The sequence below is a fragment of the Phasianus colchicus genome, chromosome Z (assembly GCF_987193195.1).
Source record: "Phasianus colchicus chromosome Z, bPhaCol1.hap1.1, whole genome shotgun sequence".
Taxonomy (NCBI): Eukaryota; Metazoa; Chordata; class Aves; order Galliformes; family Phasianidae; genus Phasianus; species Phasianus colchicus.
In genome coordinates this window covers 16,224,173-16,252,076 of record NC_143476.1, presented here as the reverse complement: position 1 = coordinate 16,252,076, position 27,904 = coordinate 16,224,173, and the positions used below count along the sequence as shown (strand labels likewise).

The 27,904-nt window shown below is 39.1% G+C and overlaps 1 protein-coding gene across 1 annotated transcript in view; it reads right to left on the bottom strand.

The window, feature by feature from the left end:
- Window positions 1-27,904, bottom strand: part of EPB41L4A (erythrocyte membrane protein band 4.1 like 4A) — a 131,740-nt gene that overhangs the window by 87,217 nt on the left and 16,619 nt on the right. The window lies entirely within an intron of this gene.

The following is a 27,904-nucleotide window of genomic DNA, read 5'->3' as shown; positions in this document are numbered from 1 at the left end:
AGACAAGAATAATTACAGACTGACCAATCTTCAGAATCAGTTCGAGCCTTTCACTGCTATAGTCATAAATTCCACATGAAAATATGGAACTAACTCATAATTAGGTTTTGGTTAACTGCTAGACAAATACAGTTGAAAGATGCAATGCCAGTAACCAATTCATAGTAGATTTCACAAACCAATCTGCAACCTCTTTAATCCTCTAAATTGTAATAAAAACACCAGAGAGATGAAGCAGGAAGTGGAGACTGTGAAATATTGTTTGTATTGTTTTACTTTTTAGCCTAGGAATAAATAATTTCAAAAATAAAATGACAGATTTTAACTATAAGGACAAAAAAAGTCCACACTGAGAAGCTTTGCTAGTGAACTTTCAGTCACAAAATGACAAGGAAGACACATCTTTTTCAGCAGGTGCATTTGGTGAGTATCTGTGCTCAGTCACACAGGCAAAGTCAACACAAATTCAGATGACTGACCACATCTAAGACAGCAATGGCAATGTTAACTTCTGTTGCAATGCATCCTACAAGCAACTAGAATCAGATGCAGCTTCAGCATCTAGTGTGAGACTTAATTACCCACAAAAGAGAAAATAATTTAGGGAAAGGCATAACAAAGATAAACAGATAATCCCTAAACACTTTTAAGATGTTGAAGAAAGCACAGCAACACAATGGTTTTATTAACAGATTCCTTAACGACAAACTGAACTTGGTTTTAAGAACAACATAAGGCAAGAATCATCCTTCATCAAGAATCAAACCACTTCAACAATTCATTTTATTGGCAGACCTAAAAGACAGTAATCCAGAGGCAAAACTGGAGCAGTCAGACATGTTACAATAACAACACACACTCCTGGAAGCAATCAAAGACACTAAAATAACACAGAACTTCGGAGATTGGATTAGATGATCTTTCAGGGTCCCTTCCAATCCCTGATATTTTGTGATCCTGTGATGATACTGGTCAAAGTTAATCAATTCTCCACACAATTCAGGATTCAGCCAGCCTTCTTGGCAGGCAGTTCTCCAGTCAGCTTAGATACTCTGCTGGAGTCTTCAGAAAGTTTTGCTCCTGTGGTAGCTAAGCACTAGCTGCTGTCCCTGAAAAGCACAGGTTTCACACCTGATTTAGCTGAAATTAAAGACTGCCTTATTTCTAGTCAGAGATTAATGTGTAAAAACCTTTTATTTTCATGCATTTTACTTTAATTTCTTGGCTGAGAAAGAATATAAATGCTTGTTCATTTATTCTCTCCACACAGCTCAGTTACCATTCCCACGGCTGCAGTTCCTGCAGAAACAGGCAATCCAGATGAGGCAAAATGCTGAGCAGAACCATCCCATTTGCAGCAGCAGGCAGTTCCCCACATCTATGGCAAGACGTTGGCTGTCTTCAGCCAACCATGCTAGTTGCCACTACCTCCACAGCCCTCCCCAGCAATGTCTTTCATATCCTGTCATATCCTGTGCTGTGCAGGCAGTCCTGAGCCAGAGTCCTGCCCCTCATCCTATCCTCACCTACCTTAGTCTCCTATTTTCCCAGCATGGAGGATTTCATTCACAGCACATAGCACTGCAAAAACTACATAATCCAACTTGTATTAAGCTCAGACTTGCAACAGGCTTGCATTCTGAGGGGGTAAACCCAAGCATGTTTGAAAATTTCATCACCAATGCTTGCAAGAGAGAACAAAGAATTGTTCAAATGAGTCATAACATCTTGTTCTACGTTAGCACTGTGGCTTCATTAAACCAGAAAGGCAGGTTTCTACTGGCTAAAGAAAATGACAGGCACAATATAAAGGAGAGATCTGATTTAGTTGTATTATTTCCATCAAAAAGAAACAGCTCCTTTAAAAATAGTATAGTGCAATACTTGAACATATTCACATTACATGCATGTAGCCAGCAGGAATTATTCTTTTCCACACTGCTCCTTTTTTTAAATCCCCCATGAGTTTTTTTCTGCTTTACATTTGTTGTCTGTTTGTTGTTGTTGTTTTTTAAATGTTTTCCTCTGTATTGCACTCTCCTTTGTATTGTAGCAATGCAAGCCAAATCAGATTCACACTCAACATTAGATGAATTTAAAGAGAAAGCAAGATGCACATCAGTGTCTGTCCCAGAGGCACTCTAGTTCCTCTCCCATAAGGAAAGGAATGTAGGCACTGAAGCCTTTATTTACTAAAAACAAAATAAATCACAACATTGTAACATCATCTTCATTAGTTCAAGCACCGACTGTAAACCTTTCTCCTGAAAGCAGTTCAACCCACACAGTCTAACTCTTACCCTCATAAATGCTGGGGAAGATGCAGATGAGCTCAAGTCCCTACAAGAAAGCTTAAAATTTCAGTTTTACACAGCTGTTGCCTTCTGATATGTCTGCCTTTCCCCCGCCACCATTAAGTCTGCTGGAAAGTCACAGCTGATGCTGAATTAATTACTCCGCTTATACACTGGCACAAGATAAGAATAGAGAAGAAGAGCAGAAGGTTGCTCACGTGGAACAAGGAAGTTTATGAGTGCACTGAAAAATAGGGAGATAGCTATGAAGCACAATGCTCAATTGCACCGGGAGATTCAAAAACACCTGTGAACTATCCCCAGACCTCCCCAGTGGTATGGCCACAGGGGTCACACTGCCAATTAGACTTTTGTTCAAGAGGTGCATGTGAGCTGCACTAGATGCCCTGTGCTAGGGAGCAGCTGCTGTCCATGCAGTACCCCCTGTGCTTGCAAGCACTGGAGACAAATAAAGCACGGGGAGGCACTGGGGCACACAGAACAAATTGTAGTATTTTGCTCTAATGAGTAGTATTTTTGTAGTATTTTGTTTCTAAGGAGAACTTAAAATGTTGTATAAAAGCAGCCTATGATCATGCACCTTAGCAAAAGTAAGCTCCCTACTATTCCAGGTAAGCACATCAAAGAGATGAGTCTCCAAAGCATTACTTGGAGAGTACTGTTCTTGTTCATTCAGACTTATTTTCCCCTGTATCTCAAGCTAAGAAAAGACAAAATAACACCAGTATGCCATCACCTTCCATCTATAAAAGCAGCAAGGCACAGGACTCTAGAATCCAAATTCTTGGTGGTCACCAGCATCGAATAAGTACCACATCTTCCCAGGACAGTCAACCTGCCAGGCCTCAATTTGTTCAATGCATGTTCAAGCAGAGAAGGTATTTAAATTAACAATCTTTAATATTTACAATTTTTCGACTAGATGAAACAGCTTGACCTCAATTTGCAGTATGCATGTTCACACGAAGATAATTTTAAATTAGTGCTATTTTATATGTGCAATCATTCTCTCCCAAAAAGTATTGCGTAAGTAAACACTGCAGAAGCTGAGGATCTAACACACACAAGTGCAATAGCTCCATCGGTCCTAAGTACACATCATACAAATGTACCACCTGAATTATAAAAATCCATTTCCACCTTCCCTTGTCTTTTACTGACATTAGACAAATCAACTTGTAATCAGCTTTTTATTTCCTCAGAGCATCTCACAGGTTTATATGGACAGATTTCCCCATCTACGCTCCCAGGAACTTGGTACAGTGCCTGCACCAGTTCTGAAATGTCAACAATTTATTGTTTTTACTAACGGTGAACTAATTGATTCTACTTACAACACGCCATTCTAGAAAAATGTCCAAAGCTACATCTTACTTGCCCTTTTTTTAACAGTTTCACATATCCCAAATTTATAGATCCCTTTCAAAATCTACTTCAGCGGCAATTTCTTAGCAGAGGTGAAAATTCCAAGCGGTAGAATCTCAAACTGGTTAAACCTCTACCCTTTAACTACTGCCTACAGTGCATTTAGTTGCCTAGTTACAGATAAGTAAGTATAAACTGACTGACTTCACCGTGAAAAAATACCCACAAAAAAACTGAAATAAACATTTATCAAAATATTTGGGTTATAGGAAACTACTTCAGCTGACTTCCTTACAGGAGATAGGTAAGAATTTCAGCAAGCAATAAAACTTAGAGCAGCCCGAGACTGTAATTGTACCCCAAGCACCACCAAAATTACTCAAAATTGTGTAGTGCCATCTCAGTTTATTTTAGACCACAGTAGCTTTTGTAATCCAGGGTAGTCAGCTTCAAATCATGCAGACAAAACACTGAGCCACACCACCAGATAAACATAAGCAACAATATTTCTACATTAAAAACTTGGTCCAAAACTTGGTCCAAAACTTCCAAGTCCAAACTTGGAATCCTCACCTTCATTAGCCCTGCTGTCACTGTTGATCTCTTGATTGTGTTTTTGTGCATACTTCACATGTATTTTAAAGGATTCCCCTGCACTGACAGATCCTATCCACAAAAGCAGGGCTGTGTGGCAATATGCACACTGGAAACGATGCAGGACTGCAAAGAGATGCTTCTGCCCCAGACAAGGATTTGAACTTCCAAGTAATCTCTTCCTATCTCTAATTCTTAAATATTGAGTGAGGAGAACGAGTATATAGAAAAAAATTGAGAATTTGACAAGTGGTGTCCCCCGGTTATTGGTGCTCTTTAATATCTTCATTAATGACATGGACAGTGGGGTCAAGTGCACCCTCAGCAAGCTAGCTGATGACATCAAGCTGTGGGGTGCAGTTGAAACACCAGGGAAACAGGACACCATTCACAGGGACCTAGACAGGCTTGAGCAGTGGGCCCATGTGAGCCTCATGAGGTACTGCAACCCCCATTATCAATACAAACTGGGGGATGAAAGGATTGAGAGCAGCCCAGCCAGCTATGTGCCCTCACAGCCCAGAAAGCCAACCAAATCCTGGGCTGCATCAAAAGAAGCGTGGCCAGCAGAGCAAGGGAGGTAAACCTACCCCTCTACTCTGCACCAGTGAGACCTCACCTGGAGTACTGCATTAAGACATGGCGTCCTCAGTGCAGGAGAGACACAGACCCACTGGAGCACATCCAGAGCAGGGCCACAAAAATGATCCAAGGGACAGAACACCTCTCTTACAAGAACAGACTGAGAGAGCTTAGGCTCTTCAGTCTGGAGAAGAGAAGGTTCTGAGGTGACCTGATAGTGGTCTTTCAGCATCTGAGGGAGAGCTACAGGAAAGGAAACAGACTCTTCAGCAGGTCTGTGACAACAGAACAAGGAGAAATGTTTTCAATCTCAAAGAGGGTATATTTAGGTTAAATATAAGGAAAAAGTCTTTTACAGTGAGAGTGATGAGGCACTGGAACAGGTCGCCCAGTGATGCGGTTGGTGCCCCATCCCTGAATACTTTCAAAGAGAGGATGGATAAGGTCCTGGGCAAACTGATCTAGCTGTTTGTCCCTGTTCTTTGCAGAGGAATTGGACTAGATGGCCCTTAGAGGTTCTTTCCAACTTTAAGGATTCTGTGATTCTATCATTTATTTGATAATTGCCATCATTCAGTTCCTGATCCCATGATCTGAGCTTAGAAAAGACTTAGACAAAGAGAGTGAATGATGCAGGTAAACACATAAAAATCAGTGTGAAATAGCAAAAGTACAAGCCAGAGAGAAGCAGAAATAATTATTCCAAGGGACAGAGAAAGATGTAATTTACATTTACGAGTCACTGCACAAAAACATAATCAAGAGATCAACACTGACAGAAGGACTGATGAAAGTGAGGATTCCAAGTTTGGACTTTGCTTGGAGTAAGAAAGAGCAAGAGGGCGCCCTGCTTTTTGGTCAGCTTTGTGGTGCTTTGTACAAACAAGCTCCCACAGGTATGCTATGCTGTGACAGTACAGCTATTCATTCCAAATGAAAGAATTGCCAAAACAGAAGATTAACAAGATGTATGCCAATCTTTTCTCCCTCCCATTCTTCTGGTTTCTTAGAAAAAGATGACAGAACAGCAACAACAAAGCAATTCAAACAGTTTGAACCAACTTGTACTTACAACTAGAGTGTAACTGCAGGATTGCTCTGTTTAGAAGCTAAAGCAGTGAAACTTTGAAAGAATGAGCATCTCTTCTCTTGCTTTTAACACCTTTTCTCCTGAAAGCTTTTCAGTATTTAGATCTATGAGCATTCCCCCCTGACAAGCAGTTAAAGTAAGCAACATGTCTGAATTGTTCACTCTTGTACTTCAAAAGTGCAATGTATAATAATAATAGCTATAATATAATAATAACTAGCTTAATGTTCTCTATACAACACCTAATTTAACAGAAGTGTTTACACGGATGTCCGCATGAAAAAGTGAGCAATGTTAGAAGGGAGGCTTTGGTACCTGAGGTGCTCTCCCCTTGGGCCCCAAGGCAAAAATCACAAAAACTTTCAGATGTGGAATACAACCATAAATACCAGGAACAGCAAATTTAACTATAAGATTCATATTAAATCCATAAGTTCTGTGTATACTGATAGAGCCAGCCTGAGTTCAGGTAAAACATAAAAAGTAAAAGAAATAACCCAAACAAGGAAAAAAGCACCAAATTGAAAATGAAAGTGCTTCAAAATACATTCACTGCAATGCAAGACAAAATAAGCAACAAAGATATTAAAAACTGCATTTAAAATAGTTTCAATGAATAGAAAAACATTTTGTAGATATCACATCAAGACAATTAACAAGAAACCAGTTTGAAATTTGAAATAAATCAGCCAAAAAATGAATCCAGCATCTTTTCTGTGTCAGGAGAAAACTCTGCCAAGGCTGCCCCAGCATCAGCTTAGCCTGGAGGGCAAGCAAGCTGCGTGCTGGAACCTTGCTGTGCAGAACAGCCAGGCTCAGGGCTTTCTGCATCACACTCTGGAAAGATGGGCAGCGCCTTCCTACTCCCCAGTTCTAGAGCAGGAGCATCTCTCCACAGTCCTCTGCAGCATCCCCAGTGTGCAAACAGCCACAGGGCCCTGCTATTCCATTCAGGATCTATCACTGCAGGGGAATCCTTTAAAAATAAATCCCAGACAGCCTGTGAGAAATGCCTGCATCATCAATTCACAGAATCACAAAACTGTAGTGGTTGAAGTGACCTTTAGAGACTGAGTCCAGCCCCCTGCTAAAGCAGGTTCCCTACTACAGTAAGTCACACAAGAAAGCATTTGAACAGGTCTTGAAAATCTCCAGGGACTTCACAGCCTCTCTAGGCAGCCTATGCCAGTGCTGCATCACTTGGACAATAAAGAAGTCCTTCCATACATTAGTATGGAACTTCCTGTGTTCCAGTTTCTGCCTGTTGCCCCTTGTTCTATTGGTGCATGCCATCAGAGAGTCCACCCTCACTGACTTTGCTCCTGTACTTCAGATATTATAGACAGCTATAGGATCCCCGCTCAGCCTTCTCTTCTCCAGACTGAAGTATCTCAGATCTCTCAGCCTCTCCTCATATGGGAGATGCTGCGGGCCCTTTATCATTTTTGTTACTCTCAACTCTTTCTAGGAGATTCTTGTCTTATCTAAACCAAGAAACCCAGATCTGAACACAGCACTGCAGTTGTGGCATTACCAGGGCAGAGGAGAAGGGGAGGATCACCTCTCTCAACCTGTTGGCCACGCACTTGTTAATGTACCTAAGGATATCACTGGCCTTCTTGGCCACAGGGGCACACTGCTGGCTCAGGCCATCTTGCTGTTCACCAGAACACCCAGGTCCTTCTCTGCAGTGTCAAATGCCTTGCTGAAGTCAAAGTATACAACACCCACTGCTCTCTCTCCATTTACCCAGCATGCCACAACATCATAGACGACTATTGGGTCTGTCAAGCGTAACTACTTCTCTTGTTGAAATCCATGTTTGCTATTCTCAGTAGTTTTCTCTTCCATTTGTTTGGAGATGACATCCAGAATGAGCTGTTCAATTGCTTTTCCAGGAACGGAGGTAAGGCTGACAGGCCTGTAGTTGCCATGATCATCCTTCTTGCTCTTTTTGACTTTGCATGTGCTTATCTTCTGCCTCACAATGTGCTTGCAGAGCACTTCTATAGCATTTCTAATAGGGTTATGAGAGCATCTTCCTGGTATTTTCATTTGCTCTCCCACAGTTTAAGCAAGGTTTTTCCTTCCACTTGTCAATTGCAAACTGATGGTTTGGTACTGAATTCTGTGGAGTCAACATTACAGTCAACTGACTACTTTTAAGTGCATTTAACATGTAATTTATACACAAAAAAGTTTATTTTCAGCATGTGTTTGAACAGGTGTCATTTGCGTTCGAATATACTTTCATTAAAATCCACACTTTTTTTTTTTAAGCTTTGCTCAATGATGATTTTGCTACATTCTCCCAAACGATTTTTGAGGACTAAAATAGTTTTCATTATTTAAAAGTTCTATTTCCAACTTGATGCTGATGAACTTCTCGTTTTCATACTTAACTAGAAATTTACTTACTACTGCAGTATTAATAGGCTAATGGTTACTTTTGTTATCCTAAAAAAGTTCATCACCTTTCTGTAAAGCTTTTGTAATTCAACTGTTACAACACTTCCTGCTAAATTGATCTGACTCTACTTAGACTTAACTCTTAATGAAATTTGTCATGAAATGGAAATTTGTTTGAAAAAATAAAGACTGAAATTTAAGAAATTTTTTTTCTGAAATCATTCTTCTTCTGAATACAGTGAAAGAATTTTTGCCTTAGAAGTGGTTTTCCAGATATGTTTAGAAGCAAGTCCAGACCACGAAACAGATAAACAAATAAATAAATAAATAACAACCATGTTTGCATTGGGACAAGAATAATTTATTCATTAGCAGAATGTAATGGCTGCTAATGGAGTAACTCTACACTCCTTCATTCTCTCTTGCCCCTTCTCAAATTGCCAGTTGTCCTGAACAGTTACTATCCACTGACACATGCTGCACAAGGTCATATTACCATTTCAGCAGTACTGGGCTGCATTCAACTTTAACAACCTTGACTGAAACAAAGCAAAACAAAACAAAACCCCTCCATGGGAAAGGAAGGACTCTGGCAGTCTTGCAAATGCAACAGAATTAAAATGCCACACCTGGCAGCACAGCCTCTCACTGCTCTTTAGCACTGGACGAGTCTCCTTGCCCCCTCACAGCAAGGGTGCCTCATTCAGATGTCATTCAATTCCTGAATCACTGCAGATTTCAGCTCTCCATACTCAGATGCACCAAAATTCAAGCCCAGTTTTTTAAAGAATGATATCCCTGCACACTAAAACAAAACAAAACAACACACAATGCAAGCACCAAAGTCAAATGGTGACATACACATTTAAAAAAAAAAAAAGACAGTAAAAAGCAAGCTGTAGACAACCCATCCAGGCTCTTGCAGGCACGTTGGTGCTACCACCAGTTTTTCTCTTTACCACATTGATCATTCTGCACTGCACTTCTTCACTCCCTCCTGCCAGTCTGGCCTTTGTCCCCACAAGGATCAGGCTAGGACATTTTTCCACAGTGCTGCTCTGCGGGACAAGTAGCAGAGGCAAGTTGCTTTGACAGCCAAACAATTTTTTCATTGCTTCTCTCTTGGAAGTTGTTTGAATGAAGCTTTGTAAAATGACAGAATTCAAAACTTGGTGACTGGTATACCTACAAATAGATCAAGCAGTGTCAGTAGTGGTTGCAAACTTCTCTGTAATAACTTCCATTCAGAAAGATCCCACAAGATTTCCAGACTGAATTTACGGATATTTCACAGGTTTCATGAAGAAGTCAGGATTGTACTGGATGAGTTTTGGAGTGTGGAGCTCTAATGATAACCCAGCTTTCATACACAATACTTTACCTATGAAAAACCGCAAAACAATTAATTCTGCCCACTCTGAAGGGAAGCTACAGCCTTATTCCCCCTGTGTCATCCATTCTTTTTCCCTTTTAGGAATTAAACTTTTCAAATAGCAACGTGGTCATAATCCCAGTTATACAGACATGGAAACTGCCCTCTCAATGCCTAGCCTTCATCCGTTCCCTAAAACTGTTAATATACTTTGAAATGGCTTTACATGCTTCCAGAACATCGTATATACATAAGCACACAATTCTGCACGTGCTAATGTACAAGAAATTGTCAGTCAGTGTTCAACCTGTCAAGGTAGCTTGGCTATTAATACCAAATCCATGTTGAAAGTTTACAGCATTCAACACCACAGACTGCCTTCTGAAATATCTTTGTATTAATTTATCAAGAAATTTTCAGATATACCAGTTTTGATTATACAGAAAAGATTTCATATACACTGTATATCTTCAGAGATAATCCAGAACTATTTCTCTAACAATGAATGTATGTAATCTATCAATAATAACCCATAAGTTTATCAGTAAACTTACCAAAATCTTAACTTACATTTAATGTTGGGGAATGGTGTTTTTAATGATGGAAATACAAACTAAAGATCTGTTGTATCTTGGCTTTGAAATCTATTCTTAGATAATGTTTTTTGGTTTTGATTTGAAACCTAGAAATTGAGTATCTTAGATATATGTGGTAGCTGTCTACTTGTGTTAGCATAAATATTCCACATATTGAAGAAAAAAAGTAAATCAAATCCACACTTAATCAGCACTAATGCAATACATCTCCATGAAAGAGAAGACAAACATCATGTGCATCTCATACCTCCAAAATTGGATGAATTTCTTTCCTATTCAGCAGACTGACACACTGTCAATAACGCAAGTATATTAATAACATAGAAAATAATAATATGGCAAACAGAATTTAAAGAATCAAACCTTCTTTCTTTACATCTAGTAGCACACTGGAGAATATGACTATCATTAGCAAAATGTTCATGGAGATGTGAGCAGTCAACCCTCCAATGCCTACGGTCTACATTTGTGAATTAAGGAAAAATGCATCCGTCCAGCACCTTCCTTACCAGACCCAGGAGGTTAACTAATAAAATGCCTCGGGCATGCTAATAGGAGTGGTTATTTGTATTTCTCCATGAGTGCTCATACATCTCACTTCAGAAAGGTTTTAAAAGCAGCTTTTTGAATACACACATTAATTAAACTACAAATAAATTCTGAATTAGGAAAAAAACTGCTTTTTAAGCCAGGAGAAAAAGATGTGTTTAGGATTTACCAATTATGCAAAAATTACTCGATGAGCTTTTTCACCTGTAGGAATTTTTAAGAATTAGCATGAAAACCTCATCCTGTTTAAATCACTATGATTTTATCGCTGATTTCAGGGAAGATAACTTCAATGTTATAGATACGATTTCTACTACTTGCACTCCAACACTCTGGACAAAAGAAGTTAAGCTTCAACCTAAAATCTGCCTAAGGCCATTAATTGCTAACAATGGAGCTGACTGACTCACCAGCTCCTGAGTTGGAACAAAAATTTCAATTTCCTTCCAATCATTTAACAATATAACAACTACAGTTGAATTAAAGCAAAATAAATTATGAAACCAAAGACTGATGGAAAAACCTTTTCAGTTTAATCCAAAAGCTTGCAGGTAGGCCACTAGTGTACAGTCAGACTCTACATCAGTATATGCTGCAGTTGCATCCTGCCAGCAGGCAAACCTCAAATGATTGTGCTTTACAGTAAGCTACTCTGAAGTACAGGAAATGCCCAGTGTCATTCTTGCACTACAGGCAAATTACACTATGTTCTGTGGATGACACTGTTAAATTTCAGAAAGAAAATCACTTATTTTGTTTTCAGTTTGCTTGAAGTGTACTAGGTTTTCTCTCTTTTTTGAAGCCAACAGTTATTCACTCAGCTATGATACACGCAGGATACAAGGCATTTGACAGCCTTTCTTCTGTTTACATTAAATGCAGCTTACTGTGTGATTTTTACTTGGTCCTATTCATACTGAAATGAGAAGGCAAAAACATTAAATCTGCTCTCCAGCAGGATGCAGCAAGTCACACCAGCTCAATATCCACCTACATCACAGTAAGGATTTACCCCAGCACCATTTCTGATGGGCTCTGTTCCCAAGCCACCAGAGTGTACCACAGTGCCTCAGCCCCAGAAAACAATCATACAGTATGAAATATCCACAAAACGAATGTGCTCAAATGTAAGTCTGACTGAACACGGCAGTTTTAACAAATCTAACTACTTCTCAAACAGCGACCACAGGTGCCACACATCCCCTATCTTCCCTGTGTTGAAGAAATGATATATTTCTTCTCAAATGAGAAGGGTAGGTTATGAGAGTCTGATCAGTACTGAAGTAGACAATCTTCATACGGTACTAGTTACACTGGAGGATGATCAGTTAAGCAACCAACAGCACAGCCCTCTTCTGAGACACACAGGATATTCAGTTATGCAAAATGTCTGAGATTTTACAAGCAAGTTAAAAAACTCTTTGGCCATAGTTAATAAGAGACATACATCCATATGGTTCATACAATATGAAATCATATGCCCAATGAACACCACCATCTGTGGACCAAGGGAGTGGTTTCTCATCACTGTATACTAAGGAAGACTCTTCTAACACATGATTCTAATCACTCTGCTTTGGACTACAGGATTGAATCTTGGTTAAATAAAAGACAATTGGCAAAAACAAAAATACTGCATGTTCTTACTGAAGATACAAGGGCTGCCCTGAAAGTAATACCTGCTAATTTTATCATAATGGCCCACAGTGTCAGAGGCAGATGTTGGTGGTAGAGCAGTAGAGGTTGAACCTTCCCAGCAATATTCCACTCCACTTAATTGCTGTGTGATAGCTGGCAGCAGAGGAGCAGCCTGACAAAATGGCATCTGACATGGAAGCACATATGATTTCCCAGAACAGGAGAAACTACGTCTCATGAGTCTGAGCTTCAGCAGAATATCTGGTTTAGTATTATATAAGAAATTATTTATTAAAGTGGATGAAGTCAAGGAGCTCTAAAACAGCCAGGAAGCTGACTAAACAAACAATTGACAATAATTTTCTCATTTTTAAGGGATCCTTCTTCCTGAAGGTGGAACAAATGTCACTTTACAGTTTTTAATTGCAGAAATGCAAAAACAAGTATCAATATAAAACTATAAGGTAAAGAAAGCAGACAGACACACTTTACAGGAAGAAAACTACACGGAGGACAGTGTCCATGGAAATGAAGTATAAATGGGTAAGGACACCCTTGTCCCTGGTTTTGGCAGATTTTGTAAAACTTATTCCACATGCAGAAAATATTCTAGAAACGTATGTACCCAATACCAATACATACACTGGAAAAAGGAGGAAAAAATAAACAGTGGAAAGGGGTCTTCAAAATTATCAGCTCATAACAGAGCCTGTATAGACAGGCCATAGGAGCCAGTATTGGTACCTTTTTTTTTTTTTTAATTAAAAAGTTTTATAGAAGTAAACTTACATTTCCAATACATTAAAATATTAAGTACCCAAATGCAATTTTATCTTTCAAGGTGTAAATACTGAAAATACTAAAAAAAGGTGTGATAACATGGTTAAAACTGTGTACATTCATGAAAACAGTACCCATAGAAGGACTTTATACTTATTTTTATGCTGCATATATTTATTTTTATGCTGCATATATGTTTAATTTTATAAAAAAGGAAAGCAGGAGATCAAGAAAGTTAATCAAAGCAACTTAAGTTACATCTAAATTTCAGTAATATTCTAGTGTTAATCAGCCAGACTGTTGAAGGGCAAACACCTCAAAAGATAGGTTATACACAGAGTTGATTGTGGGATTAATCCCTGTTCACCTTCAGCACTATTTCCAGAAATGTTACCTCTGAGGAGTTATTGAAGAGGATAGATGAAAAAGTCTGGGCCAGTAATCCTTGTCATGGGTCTCTTTAAATAATTATTAACAGAAGTTTCTTAGTTCAAGCAGCCCACTTTCAATAAATTCCTATGCCTTCAACAGATATGCTTTGAAACTATGTCACCAGAATGACCCACATAGAAGCCTTTTTAAGCACAATACGATCTGATAGCTTGGCATTAATTATAACATAGATGACTGACTCTACCATTCTTACATTTACTTCTGTGTTTCGTGTTTTTATTCAACCAATTTAGCTATACATACCACCATGAACTGTTACTGTTCAAAAGAGAAAACTGTTTGGACAGCCTAAATAGGCCTAGCTATAATCACCCCTATTGTAAAAGAACAAAGCTTTGACTTTCCTTTGGAATAGGCAATGCCATGCTGAATTTGCTTACATTTCCTTACTCCTTGAGGAAAGCAAACCGGTCCCAACAGAAAACAGAAATCACTCTTTCACTCTTGGCAATCATTGCTCAAGGACTGGCAAAATAATAGCAATTTAAAAAAAAAAAAAAGGAGCTATGTCATTATACAGGAAGTATGTTAGGATTTAGTACTGATCAGCTGTTGTTAATCATGTAATTTATGGTACCTATGATAGATCCAGATTTGCTATGTTTTGGAATCTGTGGACGATCATGCTATGGATGATGAAACACACCTGCCTTAGATACAGCTTTTGTTGAAAAACAGACTTCTTATCATAGCTTGATAGCTCACACATTTCACAGCCAAATCTGAGGACACATCAACTGTCCTTGAAGCTAGGTTTCTTCTTCATATCTCACTTATATATGGAAGTAAGAAAGGGAGCTTTTGAAAAACATTCAGTTGAATAGCAGTACTAAGGCAGACAAATACAGCATCATCACAGTGTGATGTGTCACACACCAGCAGTGTGTTCCTGCATCTCAGAAAGCAAATGGTATCCTGGGCTCCATCAGCATAGGGGTGGCCAGCAGGAACAAGGAGGTGATTGTCTCTCTCTACTCTGCTCCATCTGCCCCATCTGCAGTACTGTGTCCAGGTCTGGGGGCTCCCAATACAAGAAAGACAGGGAGCTGTTGGGGAGGGTTCAGAGGAGGACCACAAAGATATCCGGGGACTGGAGCACCTCCTCTACGAAGACAGGCTGAGGGAGCTGGGCTTGTTCAGCCTGGAGAAGAGAAGGCTGCGGGGTGACCTCATTGCAGCCTTCAGTACCTAAAGGGAGGGGATCAACTCCTTGAAAGGGTAGGTAACAGCAGGACAGGGGGAAATGGTTTTAAGTTGAAGGGGGAAGATTTAAGTTGGATGTTGGGGGGAGTTCTTTACAGTGAAAGCGGTGAGGTGCTGGAACAGGCTGCCCAGAGAGGTTGTCCATGTCCCATCCCTGGAGGTGTTCAAGGCCAGGTTGGATGGGGCCCTGGGTCACCCTGGTCTAGTATCAAATGTGGAGGCTGGTGGCCCTGCCTGCCACAAGACAGTTGGATCATTGAGGTCCCTTCCAACCCAAGCCGTTCACTTCATAAGTCATCTGCAAAACACCACTTAGAAGTAATTTAAGTATTTTATTCTTTCAATAACTTTTTTTTTTTTTTTTAAAGCTGGTTGGTCCAAGGGAAGGGGTTTTTCTCTGAGTTGTAACAAGGCAATTTTAGAAGTTTGGCTCAGTGAATAACGTGCTAGATAGCAACACAACTGTTTAAATTTAGCATTTAAAAGGAAGGTTTCTTTCGAGGTAGAGTGACCCTTACAGCTTTATATTTAGATATTTTTCAGGAAACATTTCTAACACTTCTTAATTTAACACTTTATGCAAAAAAATTTACAAAAATAATTCTTCCAAGCTTTTATAATTTCATCACCCAAGTACCATTCTAATCTCCCAGCGTGAAATACTATTGATTTTATAACCTCTGCACTACAGGGCAGTGAGCTGATGTCTTCAGTTACACCTGTATACGGGCTTAAACAGATGCAATCAATTAGCATTTGAGACATTTATGTTAATAAGGCACAAAAAAAAAAAGTTATTTATTTTATTGGTCCTTCATTCTCTTGTCTCTCTGTATAAAGTTGTTCAGAGGAAAATAAATTAAGACAAAATTTCTCCCAATCTGTGGTAGCACAACCTCAGGCACTGCTTTGGAAAGGAACAGAGATAACTGGGACCCCACACATAATATACACCAGCAAATCTTGATTTAAAGCTGTTGCATTAGGCTCTGGTCCAATCTCTTTATAAAACCAGATAACTGATTCAGGTCTCAATTGACAAATTACACTGTGGATGCAAAGACTATGTGTTAGATGAAATCATACAATTTTCCATAGATAGATACCACAGAAGGAACACGTTTTAAATGTGAGAACTTGTTTCCCAATGTTTCAAATGACCCAGCTTAAGAATAGGGAAAACTACCATTAACAATGACCATTAACGCCATACAATAACATGTTTAACTATTCCAGTGCCATTGTCTCATTCAGATCTCCCAAAGACCTAGAAACCTAGCTAAGGAGGTCCATGAGACAGACACCTTGCCAGAAACACCTCAAGATGCATGAGTGCTCTACATCTTCCACTCAGGCTCTATGATACAGGCAGGTCTCACAACTAACCCGAGGCTGAGGAATACACACAAAACCTGGTGTGTGCATGAGGAGCCAGTTGCCTCTGGCAAGGGAAACTGAAGCTGGTAAAAATGGGGATATCAGTGGCCAGTGGAAGATTCCACTGCAAGCAGGGAAGCAGCAAATCTCAGAATTAACATGCAACATTTAGAAGTTTGACTTAAGGCAGTGCTTGCATCACCCATCCAGAAGGTTAAAAGAACAAATCCTAGGCCATTTTTAAATGCTTTAAGCAGAAACAAAATCTTGTCTTAGTAAAGAGCCAAACACATGTTAGGCCTTATTCAGCTAATCCCTGGAGTTCATTTCAAAATACAACCTCCACTCTGAGATGTGACACAGTATTATTTAAAGATATGGAAAGAAGACATACTGCTCTGCAGAACGTGAAAGAAAAGAGTTTCACAAATGCCCGCATCACAATCCTGATGGAAATCAAGATGCCTTAATGCCTACTATTGTCTATCCATGCTGTAGTAACAAAATCAGTCTTTTCACTCACAGCTCTTTAACACTCAGACTTTACTTTTAAATTTGCTGAACATTTCCTGTGTCCTAGGCAGAAGCTTCAACAGTGGACAGCAGTAAATACACAGCTGAATGGGTGACTTCCATAGCCCCACAACTACTATGCAATTAAACAATAGGAGGGAGAAAAAAATAAAAATAAATAAATAAAAAACACGTCTCTATGGACAGACCAGTGTAACAGTTACAGGAGACTCTATGATATGTTACTGTTTACTTTAATCTGGTAAATACCATTATAATGAAGAACTAAGACTATCGACTGCATGAAACTGGAGAATAAAGCAAAAATTCAATAAGCAGTAGAGCAGATAAATCAATACTTATACAGAAGTATAGTACATATTTACAAGGAATTGAAAATGTCTCCATGCATTAATTAATGATCTACACACTAGAATTTTAAAACTTTTTAGTAAATCATATTTCAAAATAAACTATCAATAATTCACTATCACCATTGATTTCTCATACTCTTTTTCTGAATTCCACTGACTGAAGTTTGCTGTAAGAAAAAATGATAAAGATCTTCTAAAACTAATAACTGTTGGCACTTCTTTTCCTCCTCTCATCTATTTTATTAGGAACACTGCTATACTTTATCAATACCTGGGAAAATAAAAGAGTAGACATTTTAAACCACCTATAGTGCCATACAAAAGCCTAAAAAAAAATGTTTGATCAAAACAGTGTCAAAAAAGCTATTTCTTCTGAAGCTAGAATAAGGTGATTTGTATTTGAAAATGCAATAGAAACCAAAAAAATAGTTAATTCATTTTTAAAAAATTTCAAAGCATTTTTGAACTACAAACAGCAAGAGAAAACAAATGCTACAAGTAGGACAGTTTTGGGAGGAAAGTAGTAGTACACCGTGTCTATAGCCAAGTACTTCCACAAAAGTACCGTTTTAATTTCCATTTACTGCTATTTATGGATATGAGCACTTCACAATAATATATTATCTTTCCAATTCAAGGCAACAAGACATGATTTTTTTAAAGACAAACCTTTATCTTTTTTTGTGGGTTGAGCTTCTCTGGCTGTTAGCCAGGTGCCCACCCAGCTGCTCTCTTGCTCCCCCTTCTCAACAGGATGGGAGGAGGAAATAAGATGAAAAGCTTGTGGGTCAGGTAAGGATAGGGACATCACTCACCAACTGTTGTCATGGGTAAAACTTACTGCCAATTAAAAGCAGAGTAGTATGCTGAGAAATAAAAACAAACCTAAAACCTGTTCCCTCAGACCTCCACCCTTTCACCCCAGGCTCAACTTCACACTTTCATCACTCCTCCACCTCCTCCTCACAGGCAGTGCAGGTAAGAGGGAATGGGGGCACAACTCTGTCTCTGCTGCTCCTCCTCTGCTCTGGTCCACTCTGGGCATCTCCTGAGCTGCAGAAAACTTCTGCTCTGTGTCTGGGGCAGACCTTGGTGCCTGCATGGCTGCATCTCTCTTTCCTGCCCCCACCACCACTCTGCCTTTCAACTGCCAGGCAGCACTTCTGCCCTCTTAAACCCATCTCACTGAAGCATCCAGGTCTGGCAGCTGGGCTCAGCCATGCCCTGTGCCTTGCAGTGACTGACACACAGTAGCCCATGGCCTCTTCCCACAGAGCCCACGCGATGGCAGCTCCTGCCTGACATCACCTTGCCATGTAAACAAAGCACAGTTTTACAAACAGACAACAGAATATGGCATTGGGAGCATGACAATACAGTCGAACAAAGATGCAATTCTGGGGAAAAGCTGCATTTAGAGGTTTGATAACATTGAGCTCTAGCATCAGAAATTTCCTATGTGCCACTTCTTTCCCCAGTATAATTAACTACAGTCAAGGAAAACAAACAAACAAACAAATAAATAGTCAGCTATTTCCTTTGCATAAAATAAATGGGCATTATAATTAGTCTGTTTTTTTTCCCCACACACTCTCAAAACTGGGAGATTGTTACAGCAGCAGCACTGTGCTGGAGATCTCTAGCAGTCATAACAAGGGCACCTGCCTCATAGTAACACTATTATTAAAAAAACAATGCTAGTAAATAAGTGGAATGAAAAAATGGGATTAATTACATATCCCAAACCAGTTTTTAGCAGAGAACTGTCTTCCATTGAGACAGTTGCAGGTAGGATTTTGCAACAGTTTATGTATACCTGTAAAAAAAATATAAAACAACACTAGTAAAATGGTAGACCTCACAAACCAAGAGACAAATATCGAGGCATAACATATCTGCAAACAACCCAAGCAACTTAGTAAGATAGGCACTACTGAAAGCACACAAAAAGGGCAGACCATCTAGAACAAGAAAATGATGTTAATTTTAAAAAAGTAAGGTTTCTGTCCTTGAAGACTGCAGCTCTGAATGGGATTGGGCATCACCGTTAATAAGTAACTGAATACGAGATCACAGTGATTAACTTATTAAGAGAGGATTAAAACAGACATACAAACAGAAAAGTATCCAGATAGGATGTTGGCAATACTTTAGTCTTGCTGAAGAAACATATCTAGCTCTTGCAATCATAATTCAAGATGTAGTGAAAAATGGAAATCTTGTCATTTGGAAGCGACAAAAAAAAGTGAAATATTCACTGTGTTGAAAAGTGACTAAAGTAGTCATCTAGTTAACACCTCCGAGTATCAACACAAGGAATACATCTGACAGATGACTGTTTAACAACAAAAGACAGAGCAAGGTCAAATAAGCAAAAGAGATCTATGCAAATTTACATTAAACAAAATTTTTCATCACACAAAAAAAATTAACAGTGAAGATATCACAGAAATTGGAAGTGATGCGATGATCTTTAATTTGAAGTCTTAAATTCTCGTCAGTGCTTTCTTAAAAACTGAGCAGAAATTACTGGAGAGGTAGCACTGCTTATATTTCAATTACCACTGACTAATGAAGACAGCAGTGCCAACAGCAGGTTGTCCTAAAATGAAGCCCCTCCTTGCACTTCCAGCAGAACATAACTGACTGGCTATGAATACATTACAAGTATATACATTCTCAAGCTTGTATATTTAACACATCTTTCCACTGCCACCTGCATTTCTCTGCCTAACAAGTTGCCAGCAGCAGCAACAAGATATCTCACAAACTCTTGTCCTGCTCACAGACATCAAAACTACACCAAACTGCACAACTTACTTCCTCTGACAGCATTTGTCGGGTATGCCATGGATTTTATGCTCCATGCATACCACGATAGATGATTTTCACCATCCACCACTTCACCTATTTCTCATCACTTCCCTTGCATATAAAGGTCCAGCTCCTTCACAGTCGCTCACATTCCTGCGCTCCTCTCCTTTTTCTGCACACTCTTTCCTCAGTCTCCACAGCAAAGCAGAACCCACCATGTGCCATTCTCCCACTCAGTGCCACTCACCAATCCGTGCCCACTTCCCCCCAGTTGTGCTCAAAGTCTGAATATTCACTTCATATTGTATTTGCTCATGGAAGCAGAAGGCTATGCTAGGAGAAATTCGAGCAGCACTGGCAGAGAGAAGGGGAAAAACGCATACAACATGCTCTGCTAAACATATCGTTAGCCAAAGCAGAACTCAGCTATTCTGTTTGTCCTGCAGTAAGTCCCATTTCACACACATGACCGTGGACATCCCACATCACTACTCACTTCTAGTTCCCTGCTTCCTAGAAGGCTGCTCTACTGAGGCTCAGATTCTGCATGGTTCTGAACAGCAACACCAAGGACCCAAAGGGCTTTTACAATGAAAGTGAGGGAACAAATTATTTAGCAGAAGAGGAGGGAAGGATGTAATAGTACGGCCAAGGACTTATTTGGTGGAGGAGTTAATTTCTTGTGTTTGTCCAGAAGAAGTGAAAAAGTATTACTGGGTAGGAAAACTCTACTTCCTCTGGATCTAAGCACTGGCCCATATACTGCCTCATAAATCTTGTGATGCATCTATGTTCTCACTGCATTAAAAAGCAGAAGAACCTACAGAAACTTCTGTGGTTATGCTGAATTTTACAGCAAATACATTCTAATCACATGTTTTATGTCAGAGCTATACTACATAATTTCACACCAAGATGATGAATGATTACTCAGTAAATACACTAGGCCACGTCAACCCCTTTCTCCTACTTTGAAAATACAGAATGAAGAGTATTATCAGCACATTACATCCTTTTAGCTATGTTCAGAGTTTATTCTGAGCAAAGCCACTTTGTTTATAGCAAGAAGGCAGTACTGTACTGAAATGTTAATGGATAAAAAGGCTACCAGACCATCAAATGATCAGGAACACTGAAAGGGCTGGCAAAATTACTTTTATATTCAATTGCTACAGCTATGTTGGTAGGTATCCTAAGGCTCTGGGTTTCATTATATTAAAGATAAAATAACAGCCAACATGGCAGCAGCCCAAAAAAAACCATAACAATTTCATTTCAGGTATAAAAGAACATCCTATTGTATTTTGTCTGAAAGAAGATAAATGCCACTTTTTTTAAGCACTTAGCTTTCTTACGGTTCTTTTTTGGAAAGGTTGTTCTGTCAGATCCAACTCTAAAGCTTTATGGACATATATAAGCCAGAAAAGGTGAGATGAAGAGTGGGTAGATTTACATAATGACTGCTCTAAAGTTGAAGCTGCACTGCAATTAGCAGTTACAGCAGGAAAAAAAGCCTTCCCCTTCACAGTAATGGGTGTATTGAGGTTTGGTTTTTTTAATTGTTGTTGTATTGTTGCTTTTTTCCAGGCATTATTTCTTTTCTAAAACAAACTGAACCACTAGGAAGAAAATGGATTTTGTTTCAAAAATTAATTAGAATAAATTGTACAAATGTTAACTGGATTTGAGAAAAGGGGGGAGCTCTGTTAATTGCTGTCAGCTCTAAGCTTCTTCCAAACAGCTCTGACCGCTGCTGTGCAACAAACTCTCCATCTTTCACCCCACAAATGTGAGCAGGATACACAGCTCACACAAATGCAACACGCAGCTGGGCAGCCCTGGGAACTGCAGCCATGCTCCCAGCATCAGCTGTTTTTAACCAACCTCTCATATGGGTGACTACTTAAAGGCAGTATTTGGTAACAGTACTCCAAGCATTCTGGAAAGACTAACACAAGGACTCCCTTTTTGTGCAATCTCTGTGGCTAAGTGAATGGGAAAACAAAACCTTGCAAAATTTCAATTTCCTCTTGCTCAAATGCCAGATAGCAGAGACCAAAAGATCTCAAGGTGTACATAAAGCAGTCATACACTAGGTCCTGCATACTGATGAGCAGTGTAACACACAGCACCTGAGGGGCACTTTTAACATAGTTGAAGAACAAACGGAAGATTTGGAAGATTTCAGTCTTCGAGATTTTTTTTTTTTTTTTTTTTTGACATCTTTTTTATTCAAATATGAGAGAACAAAGATATTAACTGGAAGGGTGGATGTTCCTGGAGCTACATCAGGAGGAAAAATACCACAGATGCACTACAGAGTAAGAGCAGAGAAAGAGATAGATGGAATGGTCCTCCTTTCTCCTCACTACAGACACTACCCATACAAACAAGCAGGCACCTTCTGGGCTCTGCCTCCTCCTGCCTACCAGGAGTCATGGGGCAGCCCTAGTGCCTACCTGCTGGAAGCAGCACACAGCTTTGCACTCTTGCTGAAAGCTGTGAACACCCACAGTTCCATCCTGTACAATGCTGTGAGATCTCTGCTGCGCAGTTGTTTATTATGTAGAACAATCTGCTCATCCACAACTTTGTGAGAAACGCTCCATGCAGCAAGAGTTTGCAAGCTACCAAAGCAAGGATACAAGAAGGCAAAACTCATACAGCCACAACGCCAAATAAAAACAGAATAAAAATGCAGAAGGTAAGAAGAGAGTGGGAATTAAATACGAACAAAGCAGCAACCAACATGCATTGCACAAGAGAAAGTGTCTGTCAGGCACCCATTTATTGTGCCATTTATTCATAGCTGGCTTTAAAAGCTTAGATTTTACTTCCCCTTAGGAACAGCATGTAAGTCTAATTCCAGAACGCTCCCATTCAGGTGAAGTACACAACACACAGCCTGGACTGGCTTTATATTCCCACCACACTAATTGCAGGGGGCTGGAGATTCATGATCTCTTCCAACCCGGGCCATTCTGTGATTATGTGATAATTCAGAGTCTGCAAGGCAAGAATCCTGTGCCATTTCCCAAATCTATTTTCTCCACTGTTTGCTGTTGTTACACAGGCAGAAGGATTAGCTGGTTTAACATTTCACACAAAGAATACAGGACAAAGTAATTTTTCAGAATTGACTAGAATGAGAGGCTTTTCTGGCCACTCCTGTTTGCCTAAGTAAAAGCTGTCAGGAAAAAAAAAAAAAAAATCCCTACTAGAGGGTTACTAACATGTTGGTAACCAGCAGCATAACAAAGCTATGAAACAGACTCAGACTGCACTTTTAACACTGGCCAAGGCCACATTCATTTGTGACACCGACAGAAACATACCTAACTTCACCAAGCTAAGACTGGCTCCCTGCAGTCACGTCAAGACAGATTACTTCCATGGTGATGCTCCACAAAACTTATCACAAGCCTGGAACTGTAACAGCAATATTTTCTTCAGAAGCTCCAAAACTATTTGAAATCTAGATAATATCTATACACCCACTAATGTAAATCTTGGGAATATTCAGGTTCTATCAAAAACTTCCCAGTCTGAGCTCAGTTTTACTCGCAGCATGCTCCCACACATAAATGAAACATAAAAACACACCTGGGCTACTGAAACAGTCCACTGTAATCACTGTTCATAAAACCAAAAAAACCTGAACTCTTTGCTTTTAGGGAGTTTTCATACTCCCTGCTATTATGAGGGTTTTGTCACTGAGGTTAGCAGTTTTATTTCCACTGACCTGATTTCCCTGATAACTTTTTTTTCCTTGTTGTAGGCAGAAGTACATGGAAACAAATCGTAAGTTCAATACGACAAAGCTGGAATTATCTGTAATATCCAATGCCACAAAACAGCCCGAGTAATCGCATTTTTAAACAGTCAGTAGAAAAGATGGGATCCAAAGAGTAATCACTGGAGAAAAACCAATGAAGAAGATTTACTTTGCATAAACCATATGCAAAGTATAAACAAACAACATAAGCCATACAGAAGTTCTATTCTGGACCATTTATAAATTCCATAGCTTGTGTTTACCAATTGTATCACCAACAACAGAAAAGCACTGCTGCAAATCCTTTCATTATATTTTCTGAAAAAGCCACTGGAAAATGTTGAACAATGTATTAGAGATTTCAATGGCTGAAAACGTGACTTCATGCAGTTACACAATATTATATTAAAATTTGCTTTTCAATTCAAATACTGTTGGTATATGTCCAATTAGTCTGCTTACAAAGATGATTACTACATTAAGTAATCTTTATGGTATGTGTCTGTACACAGTTGTGGCTAGATAAATCAAAAGGTCCCGGAGAATATTTTGAACCTAAAATATTTTTCAACCTATTCTAATTCATCTGGCACAACACTTATGTGAACAGAGCTTTTAAAATTTCTACCCCAACACCATGCCCCTTTTCTTTCATACCTTTGTGGAGGTTATCAAAGGTCTTCCTCAACAAAGGAGGAACTGAAAACAGCCTTTGGAAATAGATGGAAAAATTTTCAGTGACAAAGGTTGTGCATCTACCTAGATCACTGAATATACAAGGGAAAAAAAGGCTGAGAGCTCTCAACAGAGAGATAGGTAACAAAGCCAGAAGTAATGGTAGGGATTTTGTGGTAATTCCCTTGGTTGTCACACTTGCCGAGTGTCACGCTTAACTAAAGCACATATAAAAATACTATTCTAGAGAATGGGGCCAGGCTCTTTTTAGCAGTGCCCAGCAACAGGACAAGGATCAATGAGCACTAACTGGAGCACAGGTAGTTCCATACCAACACAGAGAAAACCTACTACACTGTGAGTGTGACAGCACTGGCACAGGTTGCCCAGAGAGGTTGTGCAACCTCTTTTTGAGACATGCAAGACCCACCCAGACACTTTCCTATGTAAACTGTGTAGGGAACCTGCTTTAGCAACGGGTGGGACTAGATCATCTCCAGTGATGCCTTCCAATCCCTATGATTCTGTGACTCCAGTGCTTCACATTTACAGCATCTTTGTAAGAAAAGATCAATGATATTACATATTAGGAAGGCATTACAGTTGTAAATTTCACTCCCCTGTCAATTAACTCGTGAAAATACTAAGAGCACCATCAGCTCCTTTACAAGGGATTCAGAAGTTTTTCTGGACTTGCAAGCAAGGTTACATGACCTACAGTAGTCCAGCAGATCTTTACCACATTGCACACCTCAGCCACTCATCTCTCACGAAACAGCACTGGCCTTTAAATTATTTACATGTATTCACACACATATGCACATTTATGTACAGCATATGCACACACACAAGTGTACACGCATATATTTATTTGTGCTCCACTATTTACCCACTTCTGCCTTGGGAGTATTGTTATCAATAACTAGCACTGGACTTGTGGGACAATAATTCCTCTTGATATTAAATGAGGGGAAAAAAATTAACTAATGTAACTAACCTGACACCATTAAGCCTAACCTTAACTACAAAATGCCAGCATGTTACTGGTACTACAGTGTAAACTGTAAGATAAACAATTTTAAACTGCCCACCATGCAAACTTCTGAACTTGCCAGATCAAAGGAAGCAACATTAAAGAGACAGAGACACAATTCAATACTTTTATGCATGACTGCAAAATATCTGTTTTGTAGGAAAGCTCAGAACATTCACAAACTGAAGAAATATGCATTTAGATTTTGTTCCTCCTACACAATCAAGTATACAGATTCAATATATTACCATTTAACACAATTATTTTACCATGCCAAAAAAACACACTGGCATAGTTTCCCCATTTTGGAATTATCTTCTAATCCATACCAAATTTACAGTTGAGAAGTGAAGTTTTGGGGAAATAATGTAAAACAACTTTGTAAACAAGCTGAATCAAATAGAAATGCTGTCAAAACCGTCATGTAGTGGGTTTGGCTGATGACTAATTGACTTTTTCAGATTATGCTTTTTTTGTTGTTGTTGTTACATCATCACTGCATCTCCCATGATGAAAAGGAAGGAAAGGCTTATGCAAGGAATTTTAACAGTGTCTTACTTCTGTTCAATTTCAGGGTGGTACTTTAAATAACTACACAGTAAAACAAAACCAGTTACAAAACTCCACAGGTAATTTGCACAGATCTCATTCAGATGTTCAAAAATCCTGAAAACTAATTTTTACAAACAATACTTATGTTGTTTCAAATTTTCTGTTACACACCTTAGAATATCACAGTTCAATATAATCTTAAACCAGTCCTAATTCTATGAACCAGACAGCTGATGATTTTTTCACCACTAAGTAATCTTTTAAACTGTAAAGTGAATTTTTTCCATTGCTGGCAATAGCCTTCTGCAACATTAAACTGGATTAAAAGAAAAGGTTAAGATGGGAAAAATAAGAAAACATACTTTGTTCCGCATTTGAATGAACATTTGGCAAAATAGTATTACTTATTTTAATATGAATCTTCTAGAATGATGAGTCTAATGGGAAGGCTGCAGAGAGCAATTCCCCATGGACTAACACCTATCTTAGTACTAATACAATGCACTGGAATAAGTTTATTTTTCTAAACTCTTACAGTGACACCTCAATTCATACTATAATCTAAATATGCCTGCATTAGTTGTACCATCAACAAAGCATCTCATCACAAGTATTTGTACCACAGACCCCCATAACACAGTCATTTTGAAGGGCAGGTAGAAAGAAAAGTAGATTCAACATCATTAATTAAAGCACTTCTGATGCAGAGTAGAAAAAAAAAATAACAAAATTACATCAAAAAGTTGAACAAAATATGACCTGAAAAAATTATTGTATAATATATTCTGTAATTACTTACTGAATTTATTATTAATAATCACTCAGTTAAGTGAAACAGCGTGACAAAAAAAGTTTTTTCAGCAACATGAACAATCAACTCACCCTTTGGAAGTTAACCAAGGCAACAAACATCTCTTTGGAATACAGTTCTTTTGCCTGCGTAACTAACATTTTTGCAACGATTCCAGTCACAAAATATCTGCATTGTTGAACTTACAAACTGAAGTGTTTAAACAGTTATTTTTAAGTAAAATAGGTACTTGAGAAAACACACAAGCTTCAGTGTGAAATCATAATGGCCATCCTTAAAACTGTAGGGCTTCAGATAGTAGCACTCAGACCTTTCATCATGGGGACATGACGGTGTTTAAAGGAAGTCAGCAGAAGTTCTGTTTTCCTCTGCATCCCAATTAGTTTGGAATGGAAGCTTTCAGCAAGTTCCCTGCTGGGGACTCCCCATCTTGGTGGACCCCAGCAAACTGCTTCTCAGGACATCCAGCTCCCACGCATTCCTTCCCACAGATCCTTCTGAGGGTGGGGAGAGGGAGTGGCTTGGATAAGCCTTGTTCCAACCGCAAGCAGGTGGCACATGGCTCCCTGTGAATCACAGCCAACTGCAGTACATTAAAGCAGTCCTCAGGCTACCCTAGATAGGGCTGGGCCAAGTCAGAAGTGGAGAAACTTGCAGCTATAATTAGGATAGAGATCAAAAAACACATTCACTCTTAATCAAAAACGTTTTCCCTCTTAATTCAGTCAAGTATTAATAGTTTTAAAAAGGTTTTTGTTGTATACCTCCTCTCCATCTATGCTGCTACAGATACAAATACTAGCAAGCTTAGGCAAGATGAGGCGTGAATGGAAGGCAATATCATCTCTACCAGGTAATTTATATTTCTACTGCACTCAGGATTTTTGGATCCGAAGAGGAGACAGAAGAGCCCAATTGCAACGCCAGTGCTAAGAAACATACTCTTTCCTTGGGGTACTCATCAGACAAGTAACATGAAGCAGGCTGTCCCTAAATACAACCATCTCAGCAAGCCAGGGTCTGTTTGGAGACAA